Source organism: Chlorocebus sabaeus, chromosome 12, assembly GCF_047675955.1.
Source record: "Chlorocebus sabaeus isolate Y175 chromosome 12, mChlSab1.0.hap1, whole genome shotgun sequence".
Classification (NCBI taxonomy): domain Eukaryota; kingdom Metazoa; phylum Chordata; class Mammalia; order Primates; family Cercopithecidae; genus Chlorocebus; species Chlorocebus sabaeus.
Genome location: NC_132915.1, coordinates 51,297,512 through 51,320,846, shown reverse-complemented (window position 1 = coordinate 51,320,846; position 23,335 = coordinate 51,297,512). Strand labels below are relative to the sequence as shown.

Here is a 23,335-nt window from a genome sequence, read left to right as displayed (position 1 = left end):
AGCCGGAGTCTCTGTCGCCCAGGCTGGAGTGCAGTGACGCGATCTCGGCTCACTGCAAGCTCTGCCTCCGGGTTCACTCCATTCTCCTGCCTCAGCCTCCTAAGTAGCTGAGACTACAGGCGCTCACCACCACGCCTGGCTAATTTTTTGTATTTTTAGTAGAGACGAGGTTTCACCGTGTTAGGCAGGATGGTCTCGATTTCCTGACCTCGTTATCCGCCCGCCTCGGCCTCCCAAAGTGCTGCGATTACAGGCGTGAGCCCCCGCCCCCGGCAAGACAGGGATCTTCTATATGTTCCTTGCTGTGGGGCCAGAACAAGATGTAAGTGTGGCAAGGTCCGTGGGATAAACAGGCACACCTGAGGAATAAGGAGTGCACCTGGCAAGGTGGGGTTGGGAAAAGCATACCTTGAGAGTAAGCTTGCTTTTTCCCATTTAGGTGCGATTTCCTTTGCCTCATACGAATTAATCTGTGGGCAAACTAGCTACCTAACTCTTAATTAACTGATAAACTTTTTTCTCCTTGATCGTAACCCAAGTATTTCCATGTCTTATACATGGAAATATATAAAGAAGTTCTTTACAGATAGTTCTTTTTGTCATGCATTTTAGTAACCACAGTTTATTGGGGATTATCAAAGCTATAAGAGTGTTATCATATTTGAGTTTTCTGTGGAAAAATGCTCACTCTACTAATGTTTCTTCTGTTCTCATACCAAAACACTGTGCTGGTGTTGCCTGAGTTGTCATCTGGGTGTTAGTGTTATCTTAGATATCTGTCACTTATGGAGATTAAGTATCATATTACAGCTGCTGGCCCAGATGATTCCACAATTTCAGCTGTATGACTCAGCTTGTGGAAAAGAATGCAATTTCTTTAGTTGATCAGTTTTAACCAGCCAGTCTTCATAATGAATGCCCTGTGCATTTTTCATAGCCCTACTCATTCTTACATTGCTACCAAGAAGACATGGTAAATGTCTGTATTTACCTAAACTTGAAGATAAACAATTTTACTGCTGAGACATATTTTCAATCTGGGATTACCAAGAACCCATTTTAGTTTCAACCCAAAGTTGGATATGCCCCATAAAACAAGTTGGGAGGTCAAATCATGCAACAGAACTCCCAGAGACAAAAACCAATGTCACACCCCTCCCCACCCGCTTTCTCTGAGAGTACAAAAAATGTAGACTACCCACATGCTGTTAAATAAAGGTTGAAAGGTGCTTTGATCAGGCTAATACTCTGCTCCCTGGGAAGTACACAAACTCTTTTATTAAATATAATTTACTACATGGCCAATTTCTCAAGAGAAATTCAACTGACTTTTAAATAAACTTTTCTGTATTTAAACATAATATGACATTAACCTGCAAAATTTAATAGTGGTAGATTATATTCTTCTTTTATGAAGGTAATATAGAAGTTATCTGCCTGACCTAGGAACAACCCTTTTGTGAAATAGCCCAAAAGCTCTAAGCCTAGAGTCAGAAAGAGACTTGGGCTCAAATCCTGGCTCGATTATTTGACTATATTACCTTGGGTGTGTTACATAACGTGCCTAAGTCTCTTCATCTAAAACACAGGAACAATAAATTTTACTTTAACAATTGTTGGTTTGAATCCAATGAGATGGTGCAAATAAGTACTTATAACAATGCATGACTCTTAAGGAACTATTAACAAATGGTAACAAATTTTAAAAGCAAAAGTTTCAATCAATGTTCAGAAAGAGATCTAAGATCACAAAGATGTAAAGTGATTATTTAATTATTGAGGGAAAACTGAAGTTTTGAGTATTTTGAAAATTCCATGTAAAATATAGAACAACCACCACCCAAACACCAGTGTCCTCTATATCTAAATCTACAGCCTTGACTTCTGTTCTAAGCTTTAGACACTAAATATCCAACTAAATCCACAGGACCAGACCATCTCAACATATCCAAAACTGAACTCAGCATCTTACCTACCCCCCAAAAACTTCATTTAGTCACAAAATTCAGAAACCTGGATGCCACCTCAAAATCTTTTCTTTCTCTCATGCTCCACCCCAAACCTCTAAATCAAGGCCGATTGAGCTGTGGTTCTTGAACCTGGCAGAGTTTCAGCATCACCTAGGGTGCTTTATAAGAATACCAACTTGTATTCCAGAGATTCTGATTCAGAAGATTCAAGGTGTGCCATGGGAATCGTCATTCAAAAATAAACAAACAGAACCTCCAGGAGAATTGGCTACTCATTGAGATCTGGGAGCCACTGCTGTAGTATACCTTCTTACCATATCTCATATCTGTACCTTCCTCTCTGTCCCAGCAGCAGCATTCTTACCTCTGACCCTCCTGTCTCTCTTGAATGAAATCATTCCATAAGTGGGCACTCTGCATCCCATATACTCCATCCCATTAATTCATCCTTCCCAGTGCTTCCAGATCCATTTATCTAAACCCAGGCTTCGGAGAAAAATACATCTAAATTCAAATCCCTGCTTTGCTAATGACCAGGTCTATAGCCTTGAGCAAGTTAGTTCATCTCTGTATGATGCAATTTTCTCATGAGAAAAATGGGAATCTATTAAATGCGATTTAGATGGGATAACATAAGTATAGTTCTTAGTACAGGGCATGGTATATAACAAGCTATTAGTGTTATTATCATTATTGTTTTTGTTATTATGACACAAATCTAATCATGTGATTCATGTTACATGTCCTCTTCCTGCTACCAGCCTTCTTTTCAGTGAGAGAATCCCAGGGTTAGGCCTTCTTGATTCCACTTGTCTTTCTCAAGTCTGAACCTCTAAGGATCACTGTCGTGTGGCATCTTCTAATATTGCACCTGTCCTTCCAGATTTCTTTTCGTGGCTTACACCTGATTATATGGCTTAGTCAAATGGAAATAGTCTAATTTCGTTTATGCCCTGCCCATGTCTGACTTACCTGGCTACCAGCAAGCCAGAGTCGGGTATCCTGACTCTACATGAAGTTGGTAAACACAATCCTCTACATGTTTTCTACAGTGCCCAATTCACTACAGGTATAAAATATACATAATTATATGCTCCTCCTTAAAAATAAAATTCTGACTAATTCCTAGCCAGTACTTAAAGCTTAAGCTCCAATAACAGTAAAGTACTGGCTAGGAATTAGTCAGAACATCAAAATCATGATACATTTATCTATTCCTTCATTCAACAAATTTTGGAGTGCAGTGGGATTTAGATATAATGGACTCAGTTCCAAGTCTGGCTCTGCAGCTTTCCACATGTGTGATCTTGGGCAAGTTACCTAATGTCACTGGGCCTCTACATCATGATCAATAAAAGGAGGAAATAACATTTTCTGATGAAATTGATGTGAATACTGAGCCACTAGCACACTTTATGCCTTGTACAAGAAATCAAAACACAGTTATACTGCTACTGTTATATAAAGAACAATAATGAGGGTGATGACAATGTCATAACATATCACTGCTTTCAAGACCCGCTGCAACTAGCAGACCAGCAGAAAGAGAAAAGTACAACCAGACCAACAGGCCCAAAAGTATAAAAATCAACTCTGCAGTAAGGCTGGCCTGTAAGGAAAGTGACTGATCTTGTGAATTAAAGTGTTAGGGAAAACAAGTGAACTGGGGACCAGCTTAAAGAGATGTCATTTTCTTAGGTATAGGTATATCTGGAGGATGAGACCAACAAGAGGTCAATACCTTTATCAGGGAGTAAAACTTTTGGATTTCAGAAAGGTACATGGTGGTTGAAGCAAGACCCCAGTCACTGGCTGGGGGTATGTGGAGGAAAAGAGGAGACAGAAAAAAAGAAACTCCTGGGAAAATACATTTGTAGGACACAAAAACAGCAAAAATGATGATAGCTAACTTTCACTGGGTGTCCATTATGGATTGGGTGCCACGTTCTTCCCTTCTATATTTTCTCAATTTTTCACAACACTATAAAAGATTGGGTGCCATATGGGGAAACGGAGTCAGAGGAAAAAGTGTTAAGAGATTTTTCCAAGATTACACAACTAATAGACAAGCTTCCTAGGCAGGAGTCTAATCATGAAAGCACTCGAAGGGGGAGTTTCCGCTCACTGATCATGAGCCTGTCCCAGGGACTGTGTTGAATTAATTTGCATGCTGCGCTCAGAGCCACAACTAGTTCCCATTTCTGTAATCCCTAAAATCTCTTTTCTTGGGATCAGGCCAGGCAGGGCCAAGCCTCTGGAGTAGAGAAGAACTTAGGTGACTCAAGTGTCAACTTTGGGTTGGTAATACCTAGCCTAAACAACTCTATCTTTCCAAATCACACAAGAGTTCACTCATAAATCCACCAGACTCTGTCCATCACTTCAAAGTAAATAACCTCCCTGAGAATCAATTCTAGAGAGTTAATCCAAAATACTCAAGACACATTGCCTCATTAGTTATAATGAGAAAAAAATAAAAAGCTAAAGAACAACATATCTGACAACATGGGAATGAATAAGTAACTTGGGGCACAACTCCATAAAAACAGCCATTAAAAACTTGCATGACAAAATGTATATGACAACTTCAAAACAATATGAAATAGACTTATGATATAAGCTACAGTTTTAAAAGGAGTCAAAATTATATTGCCATATTGACATAATTATGTTTTTATTTAAAGCGTAGAAAAGAACTAAAAGAAAAAAAAAAACGTACTGCAGTATGAACAAGGGTTGACTCTAGGTAGTGGGACTGGAGATTAAACTGTTTATTTTTCTGCTAACTGGCATTTTATGATATTTTTAAGAAGCATAGGCTAATTCTCATGCAAAAAAACCACAAAATATTTCAAATAAAATGAACTAGCTTCCTAAAAAGTCACAGTACATTTGGAATAGTTTCTGAGTCCGGCTCAGCCCACCCTCCTATTTTCTTTGTAATGTTGCTGTAATTCCATGGCCCAGCAGTCTGGTGGCCTGTGGTCATCAGAACTATCAAGTAATTTCCCTGAAGTTTTAAAGGTTTTGTCATTTTCTCCACTACCTGACAAAAAGCCTTCAACAGGTTTTTGGCTCTGTAAACTGTCAGAAATATAGTCTTCCTCCCAACAGCCCATTTCCATAGAGTGGTGTAGTAGAACACAGGACCACACATTGTGTTTAGTTTTCTTCTCCCTTATGGGCTCCACTAGAACTCATCTGTAAAGCTCTCCTTAAGGACTCTCAATCCAAACAGGGCTGCCCCCGCTGCCCCTCCACAGTGTATTCTGAACAGAAGTAGCTAGGTCACAAGCTCACATCAGTCAATGATAGCTCAGAATCTTTAGCTCAGAAGGAAACAGATGCCAACTTGATCATAGTGAACACGGAAAATATCAAAGGACCCTTGTTACTCTCTTCTAGTGGTCGGTACATTTCTAAGTTTCTGTTCCAAAATACTTTGGCAGCCATTTTACTCCAGGGAGCCAGGGAGGGGAAAGTCTGTTCTTGCAACATTACTGAACAGCTTGGGGAAAACCCAATCCTTTCACACATAAACAGGGCTGGCTACATCTGACTGCACAGAGCCTGCCAAACTGGGATTCCTTAACAGCTCACGTCTTTGGTAATTATTCATTCAGTATCATCTGAGATTTAGTCAAGAGCACAAGACACCCCAAAAGGCTTCATTGAGGCTGGTGTGGGACACACCTGGTTTTTCTCACCTCCTGTCTGGCCTCATTTGATGAACAGGCAGACTCTGTCAAATTCATTTTCATAAGGCATTGCTGCTCTGTATGACTCTACCAAAACCACAGCAAAGGCATGGGGGGAGAGGTATCTGGATTACTAGAAAGACACTCTGACAAACAGTAGGTTTTCAAAGAAGTGTGACAAATGCAATGTGAGGCTAGATGAACACAAGAAGATTAAGAAGAAAACAAGCTTTGCCAGTGGAGAAGGGACATGAGCATCCGAGGTGAATGTAGATCAAGGATGGTGAAGGAATCAAGAGAAGAGTAAGAAAATCTGGAGTAAAGTCCTATTCTGAAAAAAAGGAAACACTCACTTTTTACCTCACTTTTGGTCTGTATCTCAGAGGGTAAACAGTGTTGAGGAGCCCCAAACATTCCAATAGGCCTCAATTTACTTTTCCACAAGTTGTTCCCTCACCCAGGACGAGACCCAGCACACCCTTCAGCCTTTTTTCTTTCTTTCTTTCTTTTTTTTTAGATGGTGTCTCGCTCTGTCACACTCTGTCTTGCTCTGTCACCCAAGCTGGAGTGCAGTGGCACAGTCTTGGCTTACTGCAACCTCCGCTTCCTGGGTTCAAGCAAGTCTCCTGCTTCAGCCTCCCAAGTAGCTGGGACTACAGGCACATGCCACCACACTGGACTAAGTTTTGTATTTATTTGTAGTAGAGATGGGGTTTCACCATGTTAGCCAAGCTGGTCTCGAACTCCTGACCTCAGGTGATCCACCCACCTTGGCTTCCCAAAGTGCTGGGATTATAGGAGTGAGCCACTGCGCCCGGCCCCTTTTTCAGCCTTTCTCTCCTTTCCAGCCTCCAATGAAATTAAATGATCTCCAATATTTATGTTTTTCATTGGTTTCTTTTTAATTGTGATAAACTGATTAGAACTGAGGAAAATAGAAATGAAATATAAGGCCAACTAGAAAAATATTTTCCAGATACTGACAACTGCTTTGGGGTGAGTTCTCCCCATCTCTCTGATAAGACTTCCATAATGGTGACGTTTTTCAGTTCTCTGGGGAATCCAAACAAACTCAGTAAAAGTGAGTGCCATTTAGTAATGCTCCTCATTTTACCAGACAATGGGGAAACCCAAAAGAAGATCATACGTGGCTCCTTCTCTTAAGCAAATAAGAGTTTCAAAACTCTGCATACCCAAACCTCAGCTAAGATTATAAAAGATCTCAGAGCTGATTTACAGAGTGAGAAGATGTATATTTTACTGCTAATGAAGAAGATGTCGAAGGGAGATCAGTTATTTTAAAAACCTTTCAGACACTCTAAGAATTTGTTGCTCAAAACATAATCCATAGAAACTTACTAGAAATGTAAAATCTTGGACCCTACTCCAGACCTGCTGAATCAGAATTTAGCATTTTAACAAGATCTCCTGCAGATCTGTTGTTTGCTAAAGCTTGAGACACACTTCCCTAAGATTTCTCAAGCCTTTTTATTCCTCTTTTTCAAATTGAATGCAACACTGCTTAAAATCTTGGAAGGAGTAAGTAAAGGCCTAACCGCCTCAAACAGTATAGACACAGAATCAATGGCATTTGTTATTTTTATTTTTTGGTCAAAAACAAATGAGAGACATTTCAGAAAGTGCAACAAAACTAGTCAAATAAGTACAGGAAGAGGGAAAGTGGGGGTTTTAGTTACTGATAAGTTTGATATGAGTCAAGTAACTGTGGCTACCAAAATCTAAAAAAAAAAAAAAAAATTTGAAATCAAGCAAATATAAAACTAGCAACTGCATTAATAGAAGGATAGCATCTAGTCTAGATCAAAGAAGATGACTGCCCTATTCTATCTTATGCTAGTCAAATCGTATCGTAAGTACAATCAGTTCAAGACATAATAAGAAATATAGACACAAACAAAACATATTCAATAGAAAGGAACCAGGATAGTAAAGTTGAAGTCATGTCTGAGGGAGAAAAAAAGTTTCAGGACTTGAAGATGGATTAAATAAAATATTTGGTGAAAAAAACCTTAAAAATATGAAGCAGTGTCATGTGGGGGGAAAAAACGGTCTATGGTTAAGCATTTGAGAATCATTGGTCAAGACATCTGAGGACCATTCAAACCACAGAGATTTATTGTTTATAGATTTTATTGAACTTTCAATACATCATCTGTAAAACCCAACAAGATACAGAAGCAGATATCATTCTCCTCAAATTACAGTATAGACAAATATAATACAGCTAATCAGTGATGGATCCTGGTATAGAATGAAGCTATCTGTGTTTTTGTCCAAAGTGCTTTTATCACCCAGCTTCGTAGGAAATTCGTAGCTCCATAATCATCCTGGAAGAAAAGGAGCTAAAAGTGACCAAGAAAAATTATTTTGATCTTTTTTCTTCTTTCCTATGATCCAAAAGGGTTGTCACTAGCCTCAGGTGACTATTCTGCTCCTGAACCATGGCTAACGGAGCCAAAGAACTGAAATTTTATTTTCATTTAACCTAATTATTTATATTAAACTGATATTTAATTCAGTTATTGGAAAACTTTAAGTATGTTGAGAACAACTTGGATACATGTATCTATTTTTTCAACTGCAAATGTTATAAAATCTAAATATTATTTCCAGTGGTAACTTAATGTTCTAAATGGCATGTACTGTAACGTATACCCCAAATTTTAAATACATACATGAAAAAAGTACAAAATATTTCAATACTTTTACATTCATTATATGTTAAAATACTTTAAATATATCGAGCTAAATGAAGTATATTGTTTAAATTATACTCAGTAAAATATGCCAGATACAAAAAGAAAACTATTGCATTATTTTACATATATATGGAATTTTTTTAAAAGTCAAATATACAGAAATAGAGAATAAAATAGTGATTACCAGAGGTAGGGTGGGTGGAGGAAATGGGGAGATGTACCTTAAGGGATACAAAGTAGCAAATATGTAGGATGAACAAGTCTGGAGATCGAATGCCCAAACTGCCAACTATAGCTATAGCTAATATTAGTGCATTGTAGGCCAGGCATGACGGCTCACGCCTGTAATCCCAGCACTTTGGGAGGCCGAGGTGGGCAGATCACTTAAGCCCAAGGAGTTAGAGACCAGCCTGAGCAACATGGTGAAACCCTGTCTCTACAAAAATTAGCCAAATGTAGTAGCCCGTGCCTGTAGTCCCAGCTACTCTCAAGGCTCAGAAGAGAGGATCACTTGAGCATGGGAGGTGGAGGTTGCAGTGAGCCAAGATTGCGCCACTGCACTCCAGACCGGGTGACAGAGTGAGACCTTGTCTCAAAAAAATAAATTAAAAAAATAATAAAAACGGTGTATTGTATTCAGGATTTTTGCTAAATGAGTAAATTATAGCTGCTCTTGCAGTGAGGGGTTGGGAGTGGGAAGGGAAGCCGGTAACTATGTGAGATGATGGAGATGTTAATTTGTTTCACTGTAATAACCATTTTACTCATAGCATCATGTTGTATACCTTAAAATATATTTTTTAACGTTAAATTAATTTCACCTGTTTCTCTTTAGTTTTGTAATGTGGCCATTAAAAATATGTAGTTATATATTTTGATTAGACAACGCTGTTCTTTGCTATTTTGAGAGATTATATTATTTTTATTTCTTTGCTTATGTTAAGCTCAGGCTGGGTGTGGTGGCTAACACCTGTAATCCCAGCACTTTGGGAGGCCGAGGTGGATGGATCACCTAAGGTCAGGAGTTCGAGATCGCCTGGCCAACATGGTGAAACCCTGTCTCTACTAAAAATACAAAATTTAAGATGGGCGTGGTGGCGGGCACCTGTAATCCAGCTACTGGGGAGGTTGAGACAGAATTGCTTGAACCCAAGAGGCGGAGGTTGCAGTGAGCTGAAATTGTGCCATTGCACTCCAGCCTGGACAACAAGAGCAAGACTTCGTTAAAAAAAAAAAAAAAAAAAAAAAAAAACCTCCAATCTGAGGATGCCAGTACTTTACTTTCCTATCAATCATACCTGACTTTAAAAGGACAGACACAAACTCTTTCAAAAAGAGCAAGATCACCACTGCTTCCTGCCCTCACCCTTCTTTGTACTGTAGTACAAAGATTTGAGCAGAGCCCCCATTCTTAGAAATGTATAGTTTCTCTGCTTTAACAGTCCCAGAGAATAAAATGGTTCATTTCTGGGATGTATGAAATACAAAGGGGAATTTCTTCTCATCCCTGCTCAATTTCACGTGAACGGTTGTCCCTTAGGTGTCCCACCTCCTTTGCTGTTGCACCCATAAGTGCGACTGATGATAGAGGCACCATCACCCTGTTCCTTTCTTCTTTTGCGGAGGAAATCGTAAATGTCAAGTTACATGCACTTGAAAGCCCGTGTCAGAAAAGAAGTCACAGAGAACCTGGTGCTTCCCATCCCCACCAAATGAAGACCCAGAGCTCACAATTTGGGGGTTGTGATTTTAAGAAACAAACTTGGCGTATGTCATTCTCCCGCTTTTCTCTACAGGATAATTCCTGTTCATCCTTTGAAGCCCAGTTAAGAACTTCTTTTTACAGGAAACCCTCCTACATCCCAACTGCTGAGTCTCAAAGTCCTCTCTACTTCAGTCATATACTATGACTCCTTCTTTCATATTTATCACCACTTTTTAAGTTGAAGGTCTGCTTCAATCTCCTGATGTGTAATTCCTCAGCATTGCCTGACATTCTTAAGGTAAAGGCCAACAGGCAAAGACATCCTGACTTGAGAGAATTCAACTAGTTAACTGACCTGGGGATAGGGAGGGAGGTAGCCTAGAGTCTATAACATTGCAGTGCTTTCTAAACCTCAACTACTCACATGTCACCTTCATGTTTTTTGTCATGCCTGAGTTTCTCCAGAAGTCTTATTAATATTTCTCTTTAAATCAACTCACATTTTTAAAGTAAATGTATTTAAAGAAGAAATTGTATATTGCTACCATGAATGGAAAACATTTTCTCACATGAATTAAAAATACATAACAATCACAATAAAAACATTTGTCTATGTACCACCTAAAATCCTCTCTTCCACCACCAATGGTATACTTATTCTTTACTTGGAGAAGCAATAGTCTAGAATGTCAGTAGCAGATCAGTTGAAGTCTGAAATGTGGATCAGAGCCTGTGAAAGCCTTCATGGCAAGCTGGTCTGTCTGGCATAAGAGAAACCAGATAGAGCTTTCCAGGACAAGGCTTTCATTTAACCATAGTCCACAGATATGCATCTCACTTGCCTGGAATCAGTGCCCAGGAGAGGTAGTGGGTGGGGTAGAACAGGAACCTAGTAAAGTGCAAGAAAAGCAGAATAGTCCCAAGAAAGTCACTCCCCAGCCCACTTTACTCTCAGCTTCCAGCTCTCAGCAGTGGCTTCTACATGAGCAGTGTGCTGTAATTGACAGCTTGGATAAAGATTTTCAACAGGGAAACAAAAGGAAACAAATACATGAAATCTGAAGTTTACTTACATATATATTTACATAAATATGTTATGTATTCGAGAGTGACCAAATGCATCTCTGAAGTACTCCCTACATACATCCCCCTATGTCCTCTTCATCAAAGACTTTATGTGGTGATAGTTTTATAATCCCCCTTAAACCAAGTCCTGCAGATAAAATAAATTGGGCTTGACTTTTTCTTCTAGTCAAAGTACTAGACTACTAGGGACTAGTAGGCCCTCTTTCTTATTTGGGACTACTAGTTTTACCAAAACAACATAGTTGCTCATTGTCCATGCATTTGAAATGAAGCAAAACTCCTTCCTTTGGAAATGTGATCTTAAAAATCATAGGACCTCAAATTTTATTGAAATCCTCTAGGTGCCAAGCACAGTGGTTCACACCTGTAATGCCTCTCATTTGGGAGGCCAAGGTGAGCAGATCACTTGAGCCTAGGAGTTCAAGACCAGCCTGGGCAACATGGCAGAACCCCATCTCTACAAAAATACAAGAAACTAGCCAGGCGAGGTGGCGGGCGCCTGTAGTCCCAGCTACTTGGGAGGCTGAGGCAGGAGAATGGCATGAACCCAGGAAGCGAAGCTTGCAGTGAGCCGAGATCACGCCACTGCACTCCAGCCTGGGTGACAGAGCAAGACTCCGTCTCAAAAAAAAAAAAAATACAAAAGTTATCCAGCTGTGGTGGCACACACCTGTAATCCCAACTACTAGGGAGGCTGAGATGGGAGGATCACCTGAGTCCAGGAGGCAGAGGCTGCAGTAAGATCTGATCATAACACTGCTCTCCAGCCTGGGAGACAGAGCAAGATCCTGTCTCAAAAAAAAAAAAAAAAAAAAAAAAATTATCTAGGTATGTACAGTGACTTTAGATCTAGACTGCATTGTATTTTTATTTACATGATCTTATTTCAATATATCTTATTTCATATATATAGTAAGAACAGTCAAAGGAACACTGGTTTTAAAAATAAATGTAAACTAAAATAAACAGATACTGCCTAATTTATCCATAGGGATTTAGACAGTTAAGGTAGTAAACAGAGTTCCTAGTATCTAAATGGGTCAAAACAACAGGCAGTTTCTTCATATCAAATAAAACTAAGGGTGCTGCAAAACAGGTTTTTTGGAGGCAGATTTCCACGAACTGTCAATCATTCTCAGTTAACAGAAAATTACGCCCATATATTCTTAGAAATCTCTCTGTCTCACCTCACTCATAGTGCTAGGGTGGTAATGTTCCTCTTTGAGGTGGTGTATATTAAATACACATGACTTGGTGTGAAAATGCTAGGGGATTTTTGCTAATTTTGCATACTTCCCAGCCTAGATGCACAGTGCTTTTAAAATATTTTGCAGGGGTCAGTTATGGTCAGATAAGTTTTCTGAATTGTGAAAATATTGTTCTAAACAGTAACAGCTCTTTACAGAGAAGGAATTGTTTTTTTGGTAGGAATATTGACAATAGTCATCTATTTTCAAGAGTATACCTGTTCCTTTTTACTCTTTAGCCTGAATCATTAGACAAATATTGGTTTTCTAGGTCCCTTTATAAGAGTATGAAGACAGTATTATTCTCACAGAAATTAATAAGAGAAAATAATATTTTAATATGTGACAGGGGCCAATATAGATATAAAACAATTTTCACTGTGCAAAAAAGGAATGGTCTGTAATAGCAACTTTCAATATCAATTGTGCCATAATAGCATGAACTTTCACACTCATGATTTCTACTCTCATAAACACTTTCATATTTATCTCCTTTCAATTTCTATGAAATAGGAATATTATTCCCGATTTAACCATGAAGAAATAGAAGTCTGGAGAGCTTAAATATTTCCCCAAAGACACAAAGTAAAGATAGTGGTCAACGAGGGACAAATTCTACTACTTATTCTTCTAGTCAACTGAAATTCTAAACCTGTGGAGCATCTTCACACTGCACATCAACTCAGAAGTTAGGCTGTCTTGTGCTTCTGGCATTTTGCTTCTCTGGAGTCTAATATGTCACTAAAACATGGTCCAAGGAAAACCTGACTGAGACTATATTATCTAATGACATTTATTCTGGCTGTGCTATAAATAACCAACCATGTTGTGCAACCCTTGGAGGGAGATATCACTATTCCCCTTTGATTTATGACAAAACTAACTAACACTTAGATAGCTTAAGCTATATGTGCAGGCTCACACAGGCAAAAATTCTTAGAGATGAAACGGAACCTGGCTCTAGTAAACTGCATAACTAGTGTCTCTGCCCCTCCCCTGGACTCTTCAAGTGAGATTGAAAAGCTTCAGGGTCATTTTCAAGCAACGGAACTACTCAAATGTAGACAAGCTAAGAAATAGGCCAGATCTGGTCTTTACATAAACTAGAAACTTACTTTGGTGAATCAAATTAATTGCTTCATTATAAAAATTATCTAAAAAACTTATCAAGCAATTAAGTGCTTATAATAATGTCATTTAGAGAAAACTGTTAGCAAATTTTTATTTCCCTCAGAGGCAACTACTGTAAATGGGCCCAAGTTACCCATGGTGATGGTACAGGTCTTCTCAAGGCCTGTGATCCAAACCCAATGATATGTAGGCATGAATGTACTTTTGAGGCATTTTTAGTTCTTAATCCACCTGCACTGCTCAGGACTTTCCTCTGTCCCTCCCTCTGACTGCTGAACACTTACGGTATTGCCTCTCAGACTGATGCAAAGTGACAGTCTAACACTCTTTGTAATTCTGCTCTTATTTGAAGATTCCACATGTCCTAGATTAAAAGGCATTGTTTAATGCTTTGGAACTACAAACAATATCAAACTGCTACTGTGAAATACAAAAGTAAGTAAGCAATACTGACTAGAAATAACTATTCACTTTTACATCTCCTAGCTCATAATTGGTGTTCAGTAAATATTTGTGAGGTCAAACTCATTAATATAAAAAATAATTCAAAAGGAAGATTTTGTCAGGATACATAGCAGTATATAAAATCCATAATGGATCTTTAAAATTGAGTGTACTTTTATTTAGAATTGTAGAAGTTAAAGAAGATTTAGAGATACTCATAGCCAATAAACAGAGTCCCAGAAAGAAATACCAAGGGTCACAAAAATAATTAGTGGCAAAAGTGAGCTATGAACACAGAATGCCAGATTCTTAATTCAGTGCAATGCTCTTTTGACAGCACTACCACTTAAAAAATGTCATCTTTAAACTAAACTCAATCACACTCTCAAATATATAGTTGCTGCAAAATAGATTTCTAGGTACTTGTATACTTAGGCCCTCATATGTAGATGCTTTGAAAATTTGCAGTGAGCCAAGATTGCACCACTGCACTCCAGCCTGCGCAACAGAGGAAGACTCCGGGGAAAAAAAAAAAAAAAAAAAAAAAAGCTAGATATTTCTAAGCCTGGCCTTTGAGTCATTAGACCTGGGTCCTAGTCTCAGTTTTTCACCAGCCATTTGGTAGCAAGTCACTTTGTCATACTAGATATTAGTCTCCTAAGTTGTAAAATGAAGAGGCCAGATGTATCTCCTAAGTTGCAATTGAATTTTTTAAAAACTGACTTAAGCAAATAATTCAAACTAACTTATCTCTTGTAACTGAAGAGTACAGAAATAGATGTTTCAGATGTGGTTTAATCCAGTGGTTTGACTCACATCATCAGGACCTAATCTCCCCCCATCTGTCTGCTGTGTCCCTCTACCTTGCTTTCAAGGCCCATGTATCACAAGATAGCTGACAGCTACTCTAGGCCTATATCTTCCCAAATTCAAATCCTTTGGGTCAGGCAAAATCAATAACTATGCTGAACAAAATGCCTCTTATGTCACTTACATTTGCATTTATTGATTCTATGAGTTTCTGTTAATGTCTATCTTAGTTTATAAAATATATGAACTGTTTTGAGGAATCTTAATATCTCACTGTACACCAGAGGCAGGCATTTGTTACACTGCTGCCATGGCTGGGACCAGTAACTAGCACTTCACCATGTGCCACCACTTCAGCTCTGCCTGATGGTAGTTTCCTTCATGTACAGTGTTGTCACATGTCATTTGGCCTCTGTACACAGTCCTTCCTCTGTCCAGGATGCCCTATCCTTCCTTGTCTCTATGTAAAATGCTTATTTGCCCAAGCATCACTTTCCCTGGGAAATCTTCTCTGATCATTGCCCTTCCCTGAAGTGAAATTGACCCCTCAATTGTACTTAGACCTTCCTACCTGCCTTGACTGGACTATGTATCACATTATATTCATTTGTTTACATGTCTTCTCCAAGGACTACTGACATTTGAAGGGAAAAAACTATGCCTAATTTATCTGTGTTTTCCCAAAACCAAATACAGCATCTGAAACAGCAGTCATTCAATAAATTTGACTGAATCAAATCAATCAATTAACCAATTAACTCTAATTTCTCCAAACTGGAACATTACTGACTCCTGTTCTGTCACCTAAAACACAACATAAAATAATGCATCTTTCTCTCAACTCCACTCCAACCCTTGGCAATAATGAATGGTTTAATGGTTTTATAGTCATATTTTCATGAAGTTGAGCTGATCTTGCTTTCTACCCATTGTTAGGATAGTATTCATTTGGTTTTCATAAAATGGGTGAGATTTACCACCATTAAATCTGAGGCACCTGAGTATTAGATAATGCACTTTCCCAAAGAATAGAAAGAATCACTTGAACCTGGGAGGCGGAGGTGGCAGTGAGACAAGATTGTGCACTGCACTCCAGTCTGGGCAGCAGTGAGATTCCACTAAAAAAAAAAAAAAAAAAAAAAAAAAAGGAATAGAACAGTGGTTACCAGAGACTGGGGAAGGAAGAAGAAAGGGGAAGAAGATGGGAAGAGGTTGGTCAATAGGTACAAAGTTACAATTCAATAGGAGGAATAAATTCTAGCATTCTATTGCATAGTAGAGTGACTGTGATTAACAATAAGGTATTGATATTACGAAAGAGCTAGAAGAGAGGCTTTTGAACGTTCTCATCAAACAGGAATAATAAATGCATGAAGTGCTGAATACACTAAATACCTTAATTGGATTATTATATAACATAAAAATGTATCAAAGCATCAAATTATATCCCATAATTATATATAACTAAAATGTCTACTAAATAAACAATAAACAAATAAAAAGCAAAAAGAAAGACTGTTTCTCAGTACTTATACAATCATATATCTCTCAATGAATCATTTTCCTAGGAGTTCTTTCCTAGGAAAGAACTAGAATACTGAAATACTTTTAATAGAGTTTGTCGAGTGCACAATTTTGTCACTAATCTATATTCCTCACCTATAGCGGTTAATTTGAGAAAAAAAAATTCTATGTACTTTGGGAATTTGTTAGCTAATCATAATATTCCTGCTACTCCTCCATTACCCATGGGTTTTGCTACTTCTCTAGTAAATTACCCAAGGGTTTGCCGGAGGTTATTATGCCAGAAGAGTGCCAGGCACAAAACCTAGGGAGCGGCAAGACAGGGGCCCAGGAATGAAATTATTGCTCTGTATGACCTACCCATTTCCCACTCATTATTTTCACACTAAAAGTAATAATGTAAAAGGGGCATCTGAAAAAGCCTAGAAAAGGGAAAGAAAGCTAACATGTAATGACAAGAGACTAACCACTGCCCTTATCTCGGTTATAAGAGTATGTAAATGAGTTTCTGATGGCATCAATAGCTGCTAGCAAGGACAAATCCCAGAGCATGGGTCCCTGGGGTAATTCCCATGACACGCTGCAGTCCAGGGGCCCTGATTGCCCGTTCTGTTGACTGGATGTGGCTACTACTTGTTAAAGCCCATTGAATAGGCTGACCACCAGTTTACTATCAGTCTTACTTAAGACCAAGGAAATTAGTGGAAGATACTATCTAAGCTTGATTATGTTTCATTTGCTTGATTCACTGTTTATGACTTGGGAAAAACAAACAAACAAATAGATTCAGAAAGCATGTATCCATGTTTACTAAAGGAGTTCATTCAGTAATGCAGTGCTTATCTTATTAGCATTGCAAAGCCACTTAAAGACCACAGACTACGTCACTGGAAAAGAGTTCAATAGAGACCTCCTACGAGTAACACCCTTACACTTCTGCTATGGAAACTACACCTTTTAGATTCCTTCCATAAACCACGCTCGGGCTTGGTACATAGTGTCTCATCTGCCGGGACACTCTTCTCCCACTGACTCCCTGATCCTTCAATTTCCCCTATTCAAATCTTATTTTTCCTTTAGTTCCCAATTCCCCAGTGATATTTCCCATGATCTCCTAGATTAGATTATATTCTCTTGCATTCTGAGTTTTCCTTCCCTAACACTTATCACACTGGACGTTATATGTTAAATGTCTGCCTTCCCAAATTGATTGTAAAGTCCTTGAGGTCCAGGACCCTTTCTGTCTTGTTCATAGTTGTGAACAAAGATGTATGTACATGGAGTTATCTGATTAAACTTGGAGAGAATGAAAAGAAAGTTTTCTTCATGCTTATACAAAAGGGGAAAAGGGAGATCTCTGAGAAAGAGAAAAAAGTGAGGACAAAACTGATATGTAAGTGTAGAGTAAGCCCCTCTTATGTGTCAGACATTGAACTATGAAGCTGGGGGGCTACACAGACCCACAAGTCATGGTTTGTGCTCAATAAATTATTGTTGTTATCTTGAGTCAGAAAACAAAAGATTGATGAAACAGGATATTTGGATTCCTGAAATAGGGAGAAGAGAATGAGAGAAAGACAATTTTAAGAGAAAAGGCAGATTGGAATGCTTTTCCAATTTCACTGAATCCTTTGCCTTCCTCACCTGAACCCTAATGTACATATTACCTTCAAATTTGTGTTTTGTTGAATGGGAACATAAAGGTCTACTTCTTAAGATTTATGAAAACACTTTAGGCTCTTTACTTCTACATTATTGCTTTCAAAAAAGAGACTTTAATCAACAAGCATTTATGAAACCCCTGCTATGTGGCCAGCACTGTGCTAACCACTGTAGGCTGTATACTTTGAAAGAGATGCTTTATTTTGCCTTCATATTTCTACTCTCCACATCCTTCCTAGACATGTAGTTACATGTGTGTGTGCATGTGCACACATGTGTGTGTGTGTATTCTTTTTATTTCCCTTTAAATCAGCACTGTGTAATGAGAATAACACATTTTGGTGCTAAGTTAGGTGAGGAAGCTGAAATAGTTGCTTACATGACTCAACCCTGCTCTTGTTCTATGAAGCTTCATTTATTTGACATCCTATCCTCATTCTGAACACACAGCCTTGGCAGCACTAAGTACTAAAGATAACAGTGATTAAGTCTAGTCTTCTGAATAAAAGATACAACATTCTGATGTGCTCTCTTATAAGAGAAATCATGCTTAGTCTCCATCTGAATATTAGAGATTGTGCAGGGGTTTTTTTGTTTGTTTGTTTGTTTTATTATTATACTTTAAGTTCTAGGGTACATGTGCACAACATGCAGGTTTATTACATATGTATACATGTGCCATGTTGATGTGCTGCACCCATTAACTCATCATTTACATTAGGTATTTCTCCTAATGCTTTCCCTTCCCACTCCTCCCACCCCATGACGGGCTCTGGTGTGTGATGTTCCCCACCCTGTGTCCAAGTGTTCTCATTGCTCAATTCCCACCTATGAGTGAGAACATGGGGTGTTTGATTATCTGTCCTTGTGATAATTTGCTCAGAATGATGGTTTCCAGCTTCATCTATGTCCCTACAAAGGACATGAACTCATCCTTTTTTATGGTTGCATAGCATTCCATGGTGTATATGTGCCACATTTTCTTAATCCAGGCTATCATTGATGGGCACTGGGGTTGGTTCCAAGTCTTTGCTTTTGTGAATACATTTTCTGCCTTAGTAATGCTGCTTTCCTAGCTTCTGAGAATTTCTTTTTTTTTAACAGAATTAAATCATTTATTGATTACACATGATAATGGATGATACACAAGCTTCATTCCCATATATAATTTTATCTGGTACCATTATTCAATTTAGATATATTGCATAGGATGTGCTAACGATCAATTTTATAACCAATAATTCCATGATTTTGCTTGGGTAATCCCTTTTAAATGGTGAACTTCAGGTCACAATAGTAACTATCAGTTCAACTACACCAAAGTTTCCAAAGACAATGGCTCTCCACTCAAGCAGCTTGTATAAATTCCAAATAGAACCTGGCATCACCCTGAAGGAATTCTAACTTCACACTGTTGGGGAAATTTACCAAGATGGCTTCAGAGTAGACTAACTTTACACAGCACATTTTAAAAAAGACATTTATTCAGTGTCACGATCAGACTATTACATTTAGCAATCAACAGCATGGGTGCAAAAAATAAAAATCTACATTAAAACCCTTTGTTGGAATGCTTTACACTTTCCACAGAACAGAAACTAAAATAACCTGTTATACAATTAGTCACAAATACAGTCCTCGAGTTTTTTGCCCATACACATGCGTGTTTGTCTAAAACATATCTTCTTTGTAGCAGCTAGGCCCTGCCACTACTGTGCTTGGCTGAGTTCACAAATCTGTTGTAACCTGTAGCTTCCCTGTTGCTTCTCTGGCTCCCCTCTCCTGCTAAGCTTTGTTTCCTAATTAAAATCTTCTGCCACTGCCATAGCTACTGCTGCTGCTGGAACTGCCATAGCCACCTTGGTTTCGTGGTTTTGCAAAGTATTGGCCTCTACCACCATAGGGGCCAGAGCTTCTGCCTCCAAAATTTCCTCCCTTCATAGGACTGATTATTGTAATTGCCAAAATCATTGTAGCTTCCACCACCTCCAAAATTGCTTCCATCATTACCAAATCCATTATAGCCATCCCCACTGCCACCATATCCACCACCACCATGGCTGCCACCAAAGCCACCACAACCACTGAAGTTTCCTCCACGACTGAAGTTGTCATTCCCACTGAAACCACCTCCACGACCACCACCAAAGTTTCCAGAACCACTTAGACCTCTTTGGCTGGATGAAGCACTAGCCATCTCTTGCTTTGACAGGGCTTTCCTAACTTCACAGTTGTGGCCATTCACAGTATGGTATTTCTGAATGACAGTCTTATCCACGGAGTCATGGTCATCAAAGGTGACAAAGACAAAGCCCCTTTTCTTGCCACTGCCTCGGTCAGTCATGATTTCAATCACTTCCATTTTCCCACACTGTTCAAAATAATCTCTTAGGTGATGTTCTTCAGTGTCTTCTTTAATGCCACCAACAAATATCTTTTTCACAGTTGAGTGGGCACCTGGTCTTTGAGAATCTTCTCTTGAGATCTCTCTCTTTGGTTCCACACCTCTTCCATCCACCTTGTGCGGCCTTGCATTCATGGCTGCATCCACCTCCTCCACAGTGGCATATGTGACAAACCCAAAGCCCCTGGAACACTTGATGTTTGGATCTCTCATTACCACACAGTCCATGAGCGTTCTCCATTGCTCAAAATGGCTCCTCAGGCTCTCACCAGGTGTTTCAAAGCTCAACCCTCCAATGAAGAGCTTTCTCAGCTGTTCGGGCTCTTTAGGAGACTCTGACTTAGACATGATGGCAGGGAGAAGAGAGACTTTAATGATGCTTCTTCCACGGCGTCCACAGGCAGAAAGGAGCTTCTGAGAATTTCTAAGACCCAATGGTAACGCTATGCTAAAATTAAAATTCAAATGTTCTTTTTTAAAGCTGCACCATCTCTTTGCTATTGTATGTTTATTGCAGCACTATTCACAATAGCAAAGAGATTGTGCAGTTTTAAAAAGGACGTTCGTATTTTAATTTCAGTATCAAGTTACCATCGGGTTTTAGAAATTCTCAGAAGCTAGGAAAGCAGCATTACTAAGGCAGAAAATGTAATTTGAACAAGAGTTTTTGGCTGAGTGCAGTGGCTCATGTCTGTCATTCCAGCACTTTGGAAGGCTGAGGCGGGTGGATCTCTGGAGGCCAGGAATTTGAGATGAGCCTGGGCAACATAGTGAGACCCCCTATCTACAAAACAAATTTAAAAACTAACCATGCATGGTGGTGCACCTGTAGTCCCAGCTGCTCAGGTTTTAGCCTGGGAGTTCAAGGCCACAGTGAGCTGTAATCATGCCAATACACTCCAGCCTGGGTGACAGACTGAGGCCCTGTCTCAAAAATAAATTTAAAAAAATAGAATTTTAAAAAAGCTAACGTTTACCTAGTAGATTTCAGGTCTTCATCACCCACATTGTCCTCACAGTAGAAATGCAAAAGAAACGTGCAGGTGATTCAAATGGACATAATCAGACAGAGGGAGATAATTCAATATGAGCTATTAGAGAAAGAAGGCGCTAAGGTTAATCAGCCTTCCAGGGGAACATGAAGGCTTAAACAAAATCAGTGATAATTCGAAGAATTTCTGTGTCCAGGGAGTACTCCTGAGGCAGAGTTTCTACCTGAAGCCAAAAGGTCACATTTATGCTCAGAATGGTACAAGCAGATGCTGAATAGAAAAAGAATATATCACAGTATATTGTAAATCAAGTGAGTAAAGAGAATATATAGCATAGACTTGTTTCTCCCAAGACTGACTCACATTTTCTAAAAATAATGTGTGCACCTCTTAATAGCTGACCTGGAGTGTTGTGCTGCACTGAATAATTGAGGTAGGTGCAGCTCATTACTCCAAGGGATGTGGTTTCTGCAGAAAAACAGTCTCCATGTCCCAGGCCTTGAAAGGAAAAAAATCACTGTCAGTAGAAAAGTGATGATAGAACAAAGCTATTGAATCTGCTTGGGAGCTACCTTAACAAAAAGTTTGTTTAATCACAGAAGCTTCCTTTCCCCTTCCAAGAAATTGTAACAACTCAAGTACAGTCTCAGTTACATTTCAAAGGAAGTAGGAGGTATTAATACATCTTGGTTAGAATCATATTTGCCTATCTTCATGAAAGTCTAGACAACTCTGGACAATGTAAAACTGCAATTCTCAAAGTCTAGTGGTTACTTTCTTGTCCAGTCGTCAAGGGGGATCTGGAAAACTAGACCAGGCTGGCAATCTTTGCTTAGGGCATGTCAGTCCACACCATTTCACAAATGAGCCAGGAGCTAAAGATGTCCTTAAGACTGGAAAGAGGAACCTGGTGGGTGGCCTAGGTGGGAGTCTGGGCTTTGTAATAGAAAAACACAGAGATGGAACTTCTGGATGGGAGAAACTGCTGAGGGAGGTACTCAAACTCCAGGGAAGGATGCCAGTCCACATCAAAACTACATAATCACTAGAGAGAATCAGCCCAGGTGCCAGCTTACCACTATAAATAGAGTCTTGGCTTTGTTAAAGGGTAGCCCTAATTATCCTAGGGAATGTGTTACAGATACAGTGAAGAGCACAAAGAGAAATACATCAAAGGTGTGGGTAACAATAAAACCTAGCATATATATCGTAATTTAGAGTTGTTAAAGTGCTTTCCCACAAACAATTGCATTAAATCCTCACAACTCCAAGGATGGAAGAAATGCAGATGTTTTATTAACATTATTGTTATGCCCACCTTTTAAGTTTGTCATTAGGCTAGAAATGAGATGTTATATGAAAACCATTGTGTGTTTGGCCACTCAGCTCATCATGAGTCCATCCCAGGAAGAAAAGTACAGATGCCTCCACCATGCACACAGGAGGCAGCCCATGTTCAGATCCTCAAGACCCCAGGCTCCACACAGTGAACCCACCCACACATGACTGGGCCAAATCCTACCTCAGACCCTCAGACCCTCATATATCTGTCTCTAATTGACTCACTCCATCTTTGGCATATTTGTGGTCAATTAATTCCAATTAAGGTTTCCATTCCTATAATCCTCATATGCTGAAAGAAAGTCAATTCACCTCCCCTCATTCTTAACCCTTTATTGACCTTCCTCCCTTTGGCTTCTCCTCTTTACATACCACTATGCCATCTGAAATCTTATTCCTTTATGTGAAAGAACAGAACCCATCCCCAATAAGTTCAACATTTTCTCCCTACACTATGCTGTGTATTTCATCTGACACAGAGCTAAGAGTAGGAATGACAATTTATTGGTTCTTTAATGCCACTTTAGGACCATCACACTTCCACCTTGGTACTCATGCCATCTGACTATGCCAGTATGTATACTTCTATGTTTGTGTCATA

At 39.1% G+C, this 23,335-nt stretch overlaps 1 long non-coding RNA gene and 1 pseudogene across 8 annotated transcripts in view; both read right to left on the bottom strand.

The window, feature by feature from the left end:
* Positions 1-23,335, bottom strand: part of LOC140712945 (uncharacterized) — a 239,437-nt gene that overhangs the window by 145,076 nt on the left and 71,026 nt on the right. The window contains exon 4 of one of the 8 annotated variants that reach the window (XR_012094815.1): positions 7,559-8,016. The exons of the other annotated variants lie outside the window; for them this stretch is intronic. This is a non-coding gene — a long non-coding RNA (uncharacterized lncRNA). Of the gene's footprint in view, positions 1-7,558; positions 8,017-23,335 lie in introns of those variants that run through there. 8 annotated transcript variants of the gene reach the window in all.
* LOC103219359 (heterogeneous nuclear ribonucleoprotein A1-like) lies at positions 18,960-22,092 on the bottom strand (annotated as a pseudogene).